Raw genomic sequence first — 12,358 nt, forward strand, 5'->3', positions numbered from 1 at the left:
CTATAGAACCGATGAGAGGAAGCATCTTTATCTTGTTCCCCATCTCAGAATGAAAGCTTTAAATATGTCACTATTGAGTATATTTGCTGCATGCTTTTTGTAGATACTCTATCAGAAAGAAAGTTCTCTTCTTTCCTAGTTACTTTATATCATAAGTTTTATCATGAATGGGTGAATTTTATAAAATGTTTTTTTATTTATTGAGATAATTTTTCTGTTAATGGTATCAGTTACATTACCTTTTAGAAATATTAAGCCAACTTTGTATCCCTGAAATAAATTTAACTTGATCTTGATGTATTAGTTTTATTATATTGCTGGATTTGGTTTGCTAATATTTTATTAGGATTTTACATCATGCCCCTGAGAAAAATTGGCCTGTAATTTTCATGGTTTTGTCAGTGTTTGACATCAAGATTATGTTGACATCATAAATCAAGTTGGAAAGTATTCCCTCTTTGTAGTCTTTGTAAAGAGTTTGTGGGACTTCCCTGCTGGTCCAGTGGCTAAGACTCTGCTCTCCTAATGCACGGGTTCGATCCCTGGTCACGGAACTAGATCCCACATGCCGCAGCTAACCCCCAGCTCAGCCAAATAAATAAGTATTAAAACAAACAGTTTGTGTAAGATTGGTGTAATACTTGTTAGTTTTGCTTCTTTAAAACTAACAGATATCAATTTATAAGGCCTGTTGTGGAACTTAACAATAGCCCAAATGGTAATATCTATTACAGTTTTCGTACGTGGGCTTTCGTTTTAGAGAAAGTACTTGCTTTTTAAACTGGTAAAATGCCAGAATATGGGAATTTCATGTAGCACCTTATTAATGTCTTTATCAAGTAGTGGTTCCCCATGCTGAAATAGGATTGTAGACAATGATGTCAGGGAATTCTCACTATATGTGTAAGCGTTACCCTGTGATCATGATCACTTCAGAGAATTATAGGAAAAATTGTAGTCCATACATACAATAAAAAATACAGGAAGTAATTAATGTGAAGAGGTATATGAAATTCAAGGATTTTTAAAAGGTATTTCTCAATCAGATAATTAGTATATGGATACAGTTATACTTTGAGAAATAATCATAAAATAATGATGCTTCCAATTTCTCAAAATATGACTATATATAGAGAGAGAGAGGGAGGGAGAGTAATATATACACACACACACACGTTTGGGGCAGAGTAGTACCTTGATCTCATTGTATCACCAAAATCTTTTTAGAATTAGTTGGTGACAATTCTTTTCTGTCTTATGTTGGGTTAAGATTTTTTTCTAAAGTTCAAATATGGGTGATTCTTAAAACTTGTGGTCCAAGACTCCTTCCCCCACCCCCTGCACAAGGCTTGGGAGGGTCTTAGTTCCCCAACCAGGCATTGAACCTGGGGCCTCAGCAGTGAAAGTGCTGAGTCCTAACCACTGGACCACCAGGGAATTCCCAAGACTCCTTTATATTTGTACTTATTAAGAACCCCAAAGAATTAATGTGGTCACTTATCTGTATTTGCCATATAATAAATAAAAGCTGAAATTTTTTAAATATTCATTTATAAATAACAATAGTAATTCCATTACATGTTAAAGTAACTTTTTATAGAAAACAGCTTTACAAAACTAAAAGTATGTAGAAGGGTACTGTTTTACATTTTTACAAATTCTAATGTCTGGCTTAATGGAAAACTACTGGGTTCTCTCATCTGCTCTGTATTCCGTCTGATCTGATGTGCTATTTGAATTCCAGGAAGAAAATCCAGCCTCACAAATACATAGGTGGAAAAAGTAGGAGTATTTTAATAGCTTTTCCAGATAATTGTGAATTTTCTTTTCTGATACTAAAGCTTGACAAGTGTTAGTTTTTTAAAGGTTAATTGCAGTGTGGAATCCATTGGTCTTTCTTGCCCTTTGAGTGGATTTTTACCCCTATGTGATTTTGTAACATTATTCATTGGATTTAGAAAATATCAGTTCACTGAACTACAAGGTTCTTCCAAATATTGACATGTCCCATTATAAAATGTCTCCCCAAATCACATATTTTTAGTTATTATCAGGTCTCATTAGAAAAGATTAAGTGGTGGGAAACTGTCAGGCTGAGTGATGGATACAAATTTTCCAAGATTCTGATTTTTTGAAAGTTCACATTTTATCAGTGTAACAGATACTGTCAGTTTTACTCCTTGTACTGACAGGCTCACTTCGTTCATTTCTGAGAAAATGTCTGCCAAATACATCTGAGAAACCAGTTGGGCTGTAAGTAGTTCTTTCAAGTAAGCCTGGTGGAAGAAGTGGCCAGTTCAGCTTACCACTCAATAGCACGAAAACACTTCTGTAAGCAGCAGAAGTGGTCCATGTGTCCTTCCATTTCCTCACACAGAATTTTAGAAGAACTGGTACTAAATGGTTGCAACTTAGTGAAATTAATTTTTACTTCATCAAGGGAATTCTTAAGTGAACTTGGCTTTATATTTTCCCACAGAGTGGTAGAGTGGTGAAGAATACGATGACTACAAGTTCAGTTTGGTGCCACTGCCTTGCTGTGTGCTAGAGTGCTAGCAGTTTTACTCCGTCTGTGGTGCAAACAAATGTTCACACAGTGAAAAAGGCAGATGACCTCTTAGTAGTAGTATGAGAATAGTTTTGACTTGATGGAATCCCAGCAAAGTTCTCAAGACCTCTAGGGGTCCTCTGAGCACACTCAGAACTGCCATTATAACCCAGTAGCCAAATCAGTCATTTGATTTTGTCCTGTGTTGCCTTAGAATTTAAAACAAGGCTTTGGTTCAGAAATTTTGGTTGATGTCCTGTAGGATGTGACTCTTCTAAACATTTTCTATTAAAGTGTGTTCTGTCTTTAATGCTACAACTTTGCCAATAGTTACCTGGGTTAGTCTCCTATTATTCTGTGTTTTGTGCATGTGCACTCTGGTCTACTCAGATGGGAAATACTATTAAAATGATAGGTGATGACCAAATCTTTTTTTTTTTTTTTAATTAAAAAAATTTTTTTATACAATTTTTAAAGGTTACTTTCCATTAACAGTGATTACAAAATATTGGCTCTATTCCTCATGTTGTACAATATATCCTTGAGCTTATCTTACACTCAGTAGTTTGTGCCTCCCACTCCCCAACCCCTGTAACCATTAGTTTGTTCTCTATATCTATGAGTCTGCTTCTTTTTTTGTTATATTCACTAGTTTGTTGTATTTTTTAGATTCCACATATAAATGATGTCATATCTGAGCCTGGAGCAGCCACCTGCACCTTGTGTTCCTGTCTCCCTGTGTCTGTGTGCTGCCCTGGTCCACTCTCCTAGAATTCCCCCTGGTTAATCCCCTAGTATTTGTCTTTCTCTGTCTGACTTATTTCACTTAGCATAATGCCCTCCAGGTCCATCCATATTGCTGCAAAGGGCAAAATTTCGTTCTTTTTAATGGCTGAGTAGTAGTCCATTGTATATATGTACCACATCTTTTTTTTTTTTTAATAAATTTATTTATTTTATTTATTTATTTTTGGCTGTGTTGGGTCTTCGTTGCTGCACGCGGGCCCTCTCCAGTTGCGATGAGCGGGGGCTACTCCTCGTTGCAGTGCGTGGGCCTCTCACTGCAGTGGCCTCTCCCGTTGCAGAGCACGGGCTCTAGGCGTGTGGGCCTCAGCAGTTGCGGCATGCGGGCTCAGCAGTTGTGACTCACGGGCTCTAGAGCACAGGCTCAGCAGTTGTGGTACACGGGCTCAGCTGCTCCGCGGCATGTGGGATCCTCCCGGACCAGGGCTCAAACCCGTGTCCCCTGCATTGGCAGGCGGACTCTCAACCACTGCGCCACCAGGGAAGCCCTACCACATCTTCTTTATCCATTCATCTGTTGATGGATTCTTAGGTTGCTTCCATATCTGGCAATTGTAAATAATGCTGCTATGAACATTTGGGTGCGTGTATCTTTCCGAATTAGTGTTTTTATTTTTTTCGGGTATGCACCCAGGAGTGGAATTGCTGGGGATGGCCACATCTTTTGCTGTACTCCTAAAGCTTTTGCTGCTCTTTAACTGCAGTAGATGCTTAATATTTCGAGAGCATTAACTTTCAAGTAAAATAGTCTTAGTCCAACCCTACCTTGCAAGATATGAGCGTCTTAGCCACCACCTCCTCCTTAAATGGGCTTTGTAAAGCCTCGAGCATCTTCATATGCAAGAACTGCGGTGCCAGGTCGCTGTGGAAGACAGTGGAAAGAGGCAGAAAAGCTGGATTACTCCATTTATTAATCCCTTGACTCTGTAAGTCATTTATTGATCTGTAGCCTTAGTTCCATCATCTGCGTAGTGTCAAGGACAACCTGCTTAGGTGTAGAGTTACAAATGGGGTAAATGAGATTGAGGCTGTGGGGGTGCTTTGTAAACTGAATTGTTACACAGATTAAATTTTCATAGCCGCCGGGAAGGAGTTTTAATTTACATAAATTCCTTAAATACCAGTCCCATGATTATTCAAGTATGTTTAGCTATCTGCTCTAAATATATTAGCGTAATGAGACCACTTCTGAAACGCCTACTGCCTTGTATGCTTGTTTCCATAAGAAAATAGTTATATATGTACACACATATATATATTTATACATGTGTATATATTTATACATATATGTATAAAATGGTATTATACCAACTGCTAGCTATTTGTAAAGATAAAATTAGATCCATACCTGACATCAGTCACAGGAATCAACTCCAAATGTTATCAGACCTAAATATAAAATATGAAACCATAGAATTACTAAACGAAGACATAAAATTATTTTGTATCTGTGTGGGGAAAGGCTTTCTAACTTTAACTCAATCCACATGCAATGAAAGAAAAATTTTATATTCACCTACCTAAAAATAATTGGGAAAAAAAAGCATGATGGCAAAAAGCACCATAAGCAGAGTCAAAAGGCAAGCAGAAAGTTTGAGAGATAGTAGTTATATCACAGATAAAGAGCTGATATACCTAATATTTGAAGAACTCTTAAAATAGAGGTGGGGGAACTAAAATCCTTATAGAATATAAATAAACAGGCAAAAAACATGAACAGACAAGTAAAACAAAAATGGCCCTTGAACATATGTAAGTATGTTCAGTTTTCCTCAGGGAGAAATGCAAATTAAAATTACACCAAAATATTATTTCTCCCCATCTGAATGAAGAAAATTCAAAGCTTGATAATACACTTTGTGGGAGATGTGGAGATGTTGGAGAAACAGGTGTGTTCACTATTCCAGGGAGTGCAAAACAGTATAACCTCTCGCAAGGGCAATTCGCAGTATTTAACACAACTACACAAACTTAATAATCACCTACCTAGGAATTTACCCCTAAGATACATAGCTGACAATACAAAAATAATATTCACACAGTTATTCATTGTGACATTATTTGTAATTGCAAAATATTGGAAACAATCTAAATGCCTATTCATAGGAAATTGGGTGAATAAACTGAGGTATGGCCACTCAATGTAATTATTCAAAAAAAACAAAACCAAAAAACAAAGCTGATTTCTATGAACTGACATGCAGCAACTTCAGGACAGTATATGTCTTTTTCCACTAAAGAAACACAGGGAAGATAACCAGAAGCAACCAAAATGTTACCTGCAGGGGGTGATTGAGCAAAATGAGACAGAACAGATAGACTGAACACCTAAGTGTACCTTTTTGTATGTTTTTACTTCTGGAACTTTTGTTAATGCTTCACATTTTCAAAAACTAATACTTAATCGATGATGAGGGGAAAACAGATTGTTTTCTGGAATCTTTAATGACGCTCAGTGTGAGGCACCCTGTGTTAAGAGTGGCCTTGTAATGACAGAGACACCCTGTAATCTAAATCCCAAACTGGACCCCACCGTCTTTTCCCAAAGCAGTCAGAAGATTCCACCTTGCTCCATCACATCTCCCACCCAAGCAATCAGACTGTCCTGAACTAAAATACGCAACTGATATTGAGGAAGGAGGCTAAGTTATCTATAGTCTTTTCCCCCCCAAATACCTCTGAGGAATTAACTCCGCGCACAGGAGTGCAGAAAGCCTAGAACGGAAGGCATCACTAGCATTCCTTTGCCATCGCAGCCCTCTGCTGGTATACATAAAATGTGGAGATTGATGAAATTATTTGCTTATCCTCTAGTCTTGTTGATAAACTATCATCCCTAGGAGATTTCTGATCCAAACTTTTCTTTGCTTACCTGGCAAAACACAGCACCAAACACTCAAGTTTTTGGAAACGTTGACGAGGAAAACTTGAGACCTTTTTCTTTGCCTCTATGACACTACTTCTGTGTTCTCCCGCTCTCTAAACATGCCTTTATTTCTGTGACTCCTGTTCACCTTCTCTCCCACTCCTGCCAAAGTCCTAGCCTAAATCCTTCTTCTCTCTGTAGGTTCTTCCCTTGAATTTTTTTTTTTTTTTTTCTGGCCGCGCAGCTTGTGGGATCTCAGTTCCCTGACCAGGGATTGAACCCAGGCCATGGCAGTGAGAGCCCGGAATCCTAACCACTAGGCCAGCAGGGAACTCCCTTGCCTGGAACATTTGTACAGTTCTGTCAGTTTGATGAGTTTCCCAAATGTTTTATCTCCTCCAGATCCATATTTGAAACTAGGTACGAAGAACTCCACTTGAACTTACTTCTGGCATGGAAACCTTGGTGTGTCCTGGTCTGAGTTCTTCACCTTGGCTTTGTTTAGACAAAAGATCCAAAACCTGAAAATAAGGCCGAAGGATTACCAAGTGCCCTTTCAATGCCATATATCAGACTAGAGCAGTGCTTTTCAAAAGGTGGTCCTGGGCTAGCAACATGTTGGAACTTGACATACATACAAACTCCCAAGTTCTACTCGAGATCTCCTGGGTCAGAAACTGTCGGGGTGGAGCCCTAGAAATCTGTGATTCAACAGGCATTCCTGGTGGTTCCGCTGAGAATCTGAGGTAGGAACTACTGAACTAGAGTGGGATTGTCAGACTATGGCTTGTGGGCCAATCTGGCCCAGTGCCTGTTTTTATAAAGTTTTATGGGGATATGGTTGCAATATAGCATTTACTTATGTATCATTTATGGCTGCTTTCACTCTACAACAACAGAATTGAGTACTTACGACAGAGACTGCATTGCCCTCATGGCCTAAGACGTTTACCATCTGGCCTTTACAGAAAAAAGTTTACAAACCCCTAAACTACAGCATTGTCCCCCACACCCTCTGAAGGGTCATCAGTGGTCTAGGGAAAGATAATTTTACTTACTATTTATTATTGAATTGGGCCCAGAGTCTATAACGTTAGATGTTAATTATAGAAGATATATAAGCTACAAATAATTTTTTGTCTTTATTTTTATTTATTTTAATTTTAAAGATTGAAGTATAGTTGATTTACAGTGTGTTAGTTTCAGGTATACAGCAACTTGATCAGTGAGACATATATCAATTTTTTTCAGATTCTTTTCCCCATATAGGTTATTACAGAGTGTTGAGTTCCCTGTGCTATCCAGTAGGCCCTTGTTGATTATCTATTTCAGTGGTCCCCAACCGTTTTGGCACCAGGGACCAGTTTCGTGGAAGACAATTTTTCCACTGACCTCCCCCCCGCCCCACCAATGACCCACGGGCAGGCAGGGGTACGGTTCAGGCGGTAATGTGAGTGATGGGGAGCGGCAGATGAAGCTTCACTCGCTCGCCCGCCACTCACCTCCTGCTGTGCAGCCCAGTTCCTAACAGGCCGGGACCAGCACGGGTCCGTGCCCTGGGGGTTGGGGACCCCTGATCTATTTTATATATATTAGTGTGTCTATGTTAATCCCAATTGCTAATTTATCTCTCCACCCCTACCTTTCTCGTTTGGCAACCATAAGTTTGTTTTCTAAGTCTGTGAGTCTCTTTCTGTTTTGTAAATTAGTTCATTTGTATCAGTTTTTAGTTTCCACCTATAAGTGATACCATGATATTTGTCTTTCTCTGTCTGACTTACTTCCCTTAGTATGATAATCTCTAGGTCCATCTGTGTTGCTGCAAATGGCATCATTTAATTCTTTTTTATGGCTGAGTAATATTCCATTGTGTATATGTACCACATCTTCTTTATCCATTCATCTGTCGATGGACATTGTGGTTGCTTCCATGTCTTGGCTATTGTAACTAGTGCTGCAGTGAACATTGGGGTGCATGTGTCTTTTTGAATTATGGTTTCTCCTGATATAGGCCCAGGAGTGGGATTGCTGGATCATATGGTAGTCTATTTTCAGTTTTTTAAGGAACCGCCATAGGGTTCTCCATAGTGGCCATTACCAATTTACATTCCCACCAAACAGTATAGGAGGGTTCCCTTTTCTCCACGCCCTCTCCTGCACTTATCCTTTGTAGACTTTTTCATGGTTGGCCATTCTGACTGGTGGGAGGTGATACCTCATTGTATTTTTGATTTGCGTTTCTCTAATTAGCGATGTTGAGCATCTTTTTGTGTGGTTTTCTTTTTTTAAACAGTGTGAGTAAAATTTACCTCTTGAAATTGGCTTCTTGAAAGTCTGCCCTGTTTTGAATTATTTTTTTCTTTTCTTTTTTAAAAAATATTTATTTATTTATTTATTTATTTGGCTGTGCCGGGTCTTAGTTGTGGCACGTGTGATCTTTGTTGCCGGTGCGGGATCTTTAGTTGCAGTATGTGGGATTTTTTTTTTTAGTTTCAGGATGCAGAATCTTTTAGTTACGGCATGCGAACTCTTAGTTGTGGCATGTGGGGTCTAGTTCACTGACCAGGGCCCGAACTCTGGTCCCCTGCATTGGGAGCTTGGAGTCTTAGCCACTGGACCACAAGGGATGTCCCTTGAATTGTTTTTTGATGAACTACCCCAGGACATTTCTTGAGGGCAGGTGTCGTTCGTATACAGCCCCTCAGGCCTTGTGAAGATGGAAGTGCCCGTAAGTAGAGGTTTTAAAGTTGTTGTTATGGGAAATAGCCACAAGGTGGCAGGATTTCTTCATGCCCAGGTCTGGTTACTCAGGCAACCAGAGCCTTAGCGAAAGTGGTGTTCCTGGGTAGTCAGAGTGGAATGTGCCAGAACAAAGGCCCAAGGACTTGTGTCTCATTACTTCTTCCCCTTTACTTTTCACCTTTCCCCTGACAAGCCCCAACCCCTAGAAAACTGTTATGCTGAGGGTGCTTTCATCTGGAGGTGGGGCGATTCTAAGGAAGGAAGCTGGAGGTGGGAGGCCCACCACCAGGAGACATGGAGACCAGGTGACTTTTCAAAACTCTTCCAGCCCAGAGGGTCCACCCTTCTTTGCATGCACTGGGCTTGGTTTAGCTGTAAGAGGGCCCGCCTGAATCTGGAGATTGTGGTCCCATCAAGAGGGGACCAGGCACTAGAGGGCCAAGGGGGGCTCATTTGATGGCACATCCTTCCTAACTCCCTGAATCCCAGGATAGTCCAGCCTTGGGACCCAAGCCTGCTCAGGCTCCAGGGATGGGACACCAGCTTGGGTCACCAAGGCCTGAGGGGAATATAGTAGGCGTTTCTTTTTTTTCTTTTTAATTTAAATTTAATTTTTATTTTATATTGGAGTATTGTTGATTCACAGTGCTGTGTAAGTCTCAAGTCTCAGCGACTTGATTCAGTTATACATAGACATATATCTATTCTTTTCCCATATAGGTTATTACAGAGTGTTGAGTAGAGTTCCCTGTGTTATCCAGTAGGCCCTTGTTGATTATTTTATATATATTAGTGTGTCTATGTTAATCCCAATCTCCTAATTTATCCCTCCCCCCCACCTTTCCCCTTTGGTAACCATAAGTTTGTTTTCTATGTCTGTGAGTCAGTTCCTGTTTTATAAATTAGTTCATTTGTATCAATTTTTAGATTCTACCTATAAATGATATATGATGTTTGTCTTTCTCTGACTTACTTCACTCTTTTCTGATAGAAGTGAAAATGATTTCTCTGCTAGACTTAATCACAAAGGCAATAATTTGTGATTATTACAAATTAGCCATTTAGCTAATGGCTAAACATTAGCCAGTTTCGGATCTAACCTAGTAATCTTATTCCAGCTTTTTTTCATACGTAGACACACTCACAGACATATACACACATACCACGATCTTTCATATCATTCTCTGAACCATTTTTGCATTCTTTTGATTGCTAGTAAGTTAAATAAGTCTTTGAAGCATGCTGACATACTTGGAGGACCGTCATGTTTTTCACTTTTTGAAGTTTATACTTTGATCCTGACAAGAGTTAATTCTTCCGATGTTCCTTGTCTCTGTCAATCTGTGTTACATGGCTTGAAAGTTTAGCACCTGTTCCAGTTCCTCCCTTTTTCTTCAAACAAATCAATCGCCAAATCGCACTGGTTTTCCCTCCCACAGGGTCTTTTCAAGCCATCCCTTCTGCTCTCTTTCCATGACCACTGTCTGAATTTGAGCCTCTCTTTCCTGCTTCCAGAACTTCTACAGCAGCCCCTACCTGGCTCTTTGTAACCAGCCGAGTCTACACAAGGCTGCTAGAAAAATATCCTCAAGCAAAAGCTCTGGTCATTTCACTTCCCTACTTCGGTGGTTCCTCATTGTTCAACAGTAAAGGAAAGCCCTAGTTCCTTAGCCTGATTTCTAGGGTCCTCCAAAATCTGACCCTCAGTTTATCCTCCTTGACAACCCTTTGTCCTTCCTCCCTCTGTTCTCTGTGCAGTCTCTTTGCTTTCCGTCCCCTTGCCCCTCTGCCTACAGTGCCCTCTGTCCTCTTTCTGCATGTTCAAAGCTCAGTATTCTTTAACCCCCAGCTTGAAGCTCTACCAGGCTGATCCTTTTAGCTGAAGATCATTTCCCTCTACTCTGAATTCCCAAAATATTTACTTTGTATCTCTTTTATGGCACATACACTTTGTTTTGTGAGGTGGTTTGTTATGTATGTTTCTGTGGCCTCACTGTAGGACAGTGTCTGTGGTCCAAATTTGTATCCACATTACTGCCTAACTGTGCTAACATAGATAAGAGAGCCATGAAGTTTTTTCAGCAGGAGCTGCTGAAAACGTAAAATTTCAACTGAAAAGTTAGCACCAAATTATTTTTTTAATGTTGAAAATCTCCTCAAATTATATTTTCCCAAACTATCTCTTTTTGTGAATGTTTTCTTTCCTTCATTTAAAAAATATTAACTATATGAAAGGAGAAAACTGAATACTCTCCAAAACTTAAATGAATCTTCCTTTCTTCTATTTAGTGTATCTTTTCTCCATAAATAAGATTTCTCATTTCAATGTAGCAAGTCCCAGCATTTAACTATACAGTGTTGTTTATTCATTAATGAAGCGAAAGTTTTCTGTGTGGTTGCCCCCATCCAAAGGACTCCCTAGTACAGTCATCCTATGGTGTCCAGGGGGGGACTGGTTCCAGGACCCTCCCTGGATACCAAGATCCTCAGATGCTCTAGTCCTTTATATAAACACATGTATTTGTATATGACGTATGCACATCCTCCCATACATTTTAAATCATCTCTAGATTACTTATAATACCTAATAAAATGTAAATGCTATGTAAGTAGTTGCTGACATACAGCAAATTCAAGTTTTGCTTTATGGAACTTTCTGGAATTTAAAAAAAATATTTTCTATCTGTGGTTGGTTGAGTCTGCAGATGCAGAACCCATGGATACAGAGGGCCAACTATACAAGTGTTTGTTCATGAAGACCTAAAATCTTCAGTTGGTCTTTTAACTTATTAAGAAACAATAAGCAATGCACATTTTTTTAAACTGGCAGGGATATTAGTGTCTAAATGCTAGGCACCCCCAAATCAATCAGAGCAAAGGAGGTTATGGCACGTCTGCTGTCTCCTACCTAATAGCTTTCATTCCCATCATGTTATGAAACAGTGTTCTTCCTCCACATGTGGATGGATTTCTCACCGCTAGTATCTGGAGAGCTTCTTACAAAATTATATTCCCAAGACCCACCCAAATCCAGACACTTTGGGGCTGGATCTCCAAGGAGCTTTTTTTTTAACTTCCGAGATGATTCTTCGGCACCCTGAAGTTTGTGAATCACAGGCTACATTCTATCCTAAGTTCAAAGAGAAGCGGAGAACCTTTTTAGACTTGCCCAAGTGCACCCTAAACAAACCAAGAGCATTGAGAGTTGTCCATTTTTTCTCCTCTCTCTAAGTGTCCTTCTTCTTTGTAACTTTCCCTTAATATTTTATTTTGAAAATATCCAAACACAGAAGTTGAAATAATTGTGCAGTGGACACCCATGTACTACACCATTAACATGTTATCACAGTTGCTTTATCACAAATCTCTCCTTTCATCCATCTCTCTATTCATTAACT

The 12,358-nt window shown here is 39.4% G+C and overlaps 1 non-coding gene across 1 annotated transcript; it reads right to left on the reverse strand.

Moving 5' to 3' along the window:
* Positions 1-1,364: 1,364 nt before the first annotated feature.
* TRNAE-UUC (transfer RNA glutamic acid (anticodon UUC)) lies at positions 1,365-1,437 on the reverse strand. The gene has a single exon. It is a non-coding gene; the product is annotated as a tRNA-Glu (tRNA).
* Positions 1,438-12,358: the final 10,921 nt, after the last annotated feature.

Source organism: Eschrichtius robustus, chromosome 12 (genome assembly GCF_028021215.1).
Source record: "Eschrichtius robustus isolate mEscRob2 chromosome 12, mEscRob2.pri, whole genome shotgun sequence".
Lineage (NCBI taxonomy): Eukaryota > Metazoa > Chordata > Mammalia > Artiodactyla > Eschrichtiidae > Eschrichtius > Eschrichtius robustus.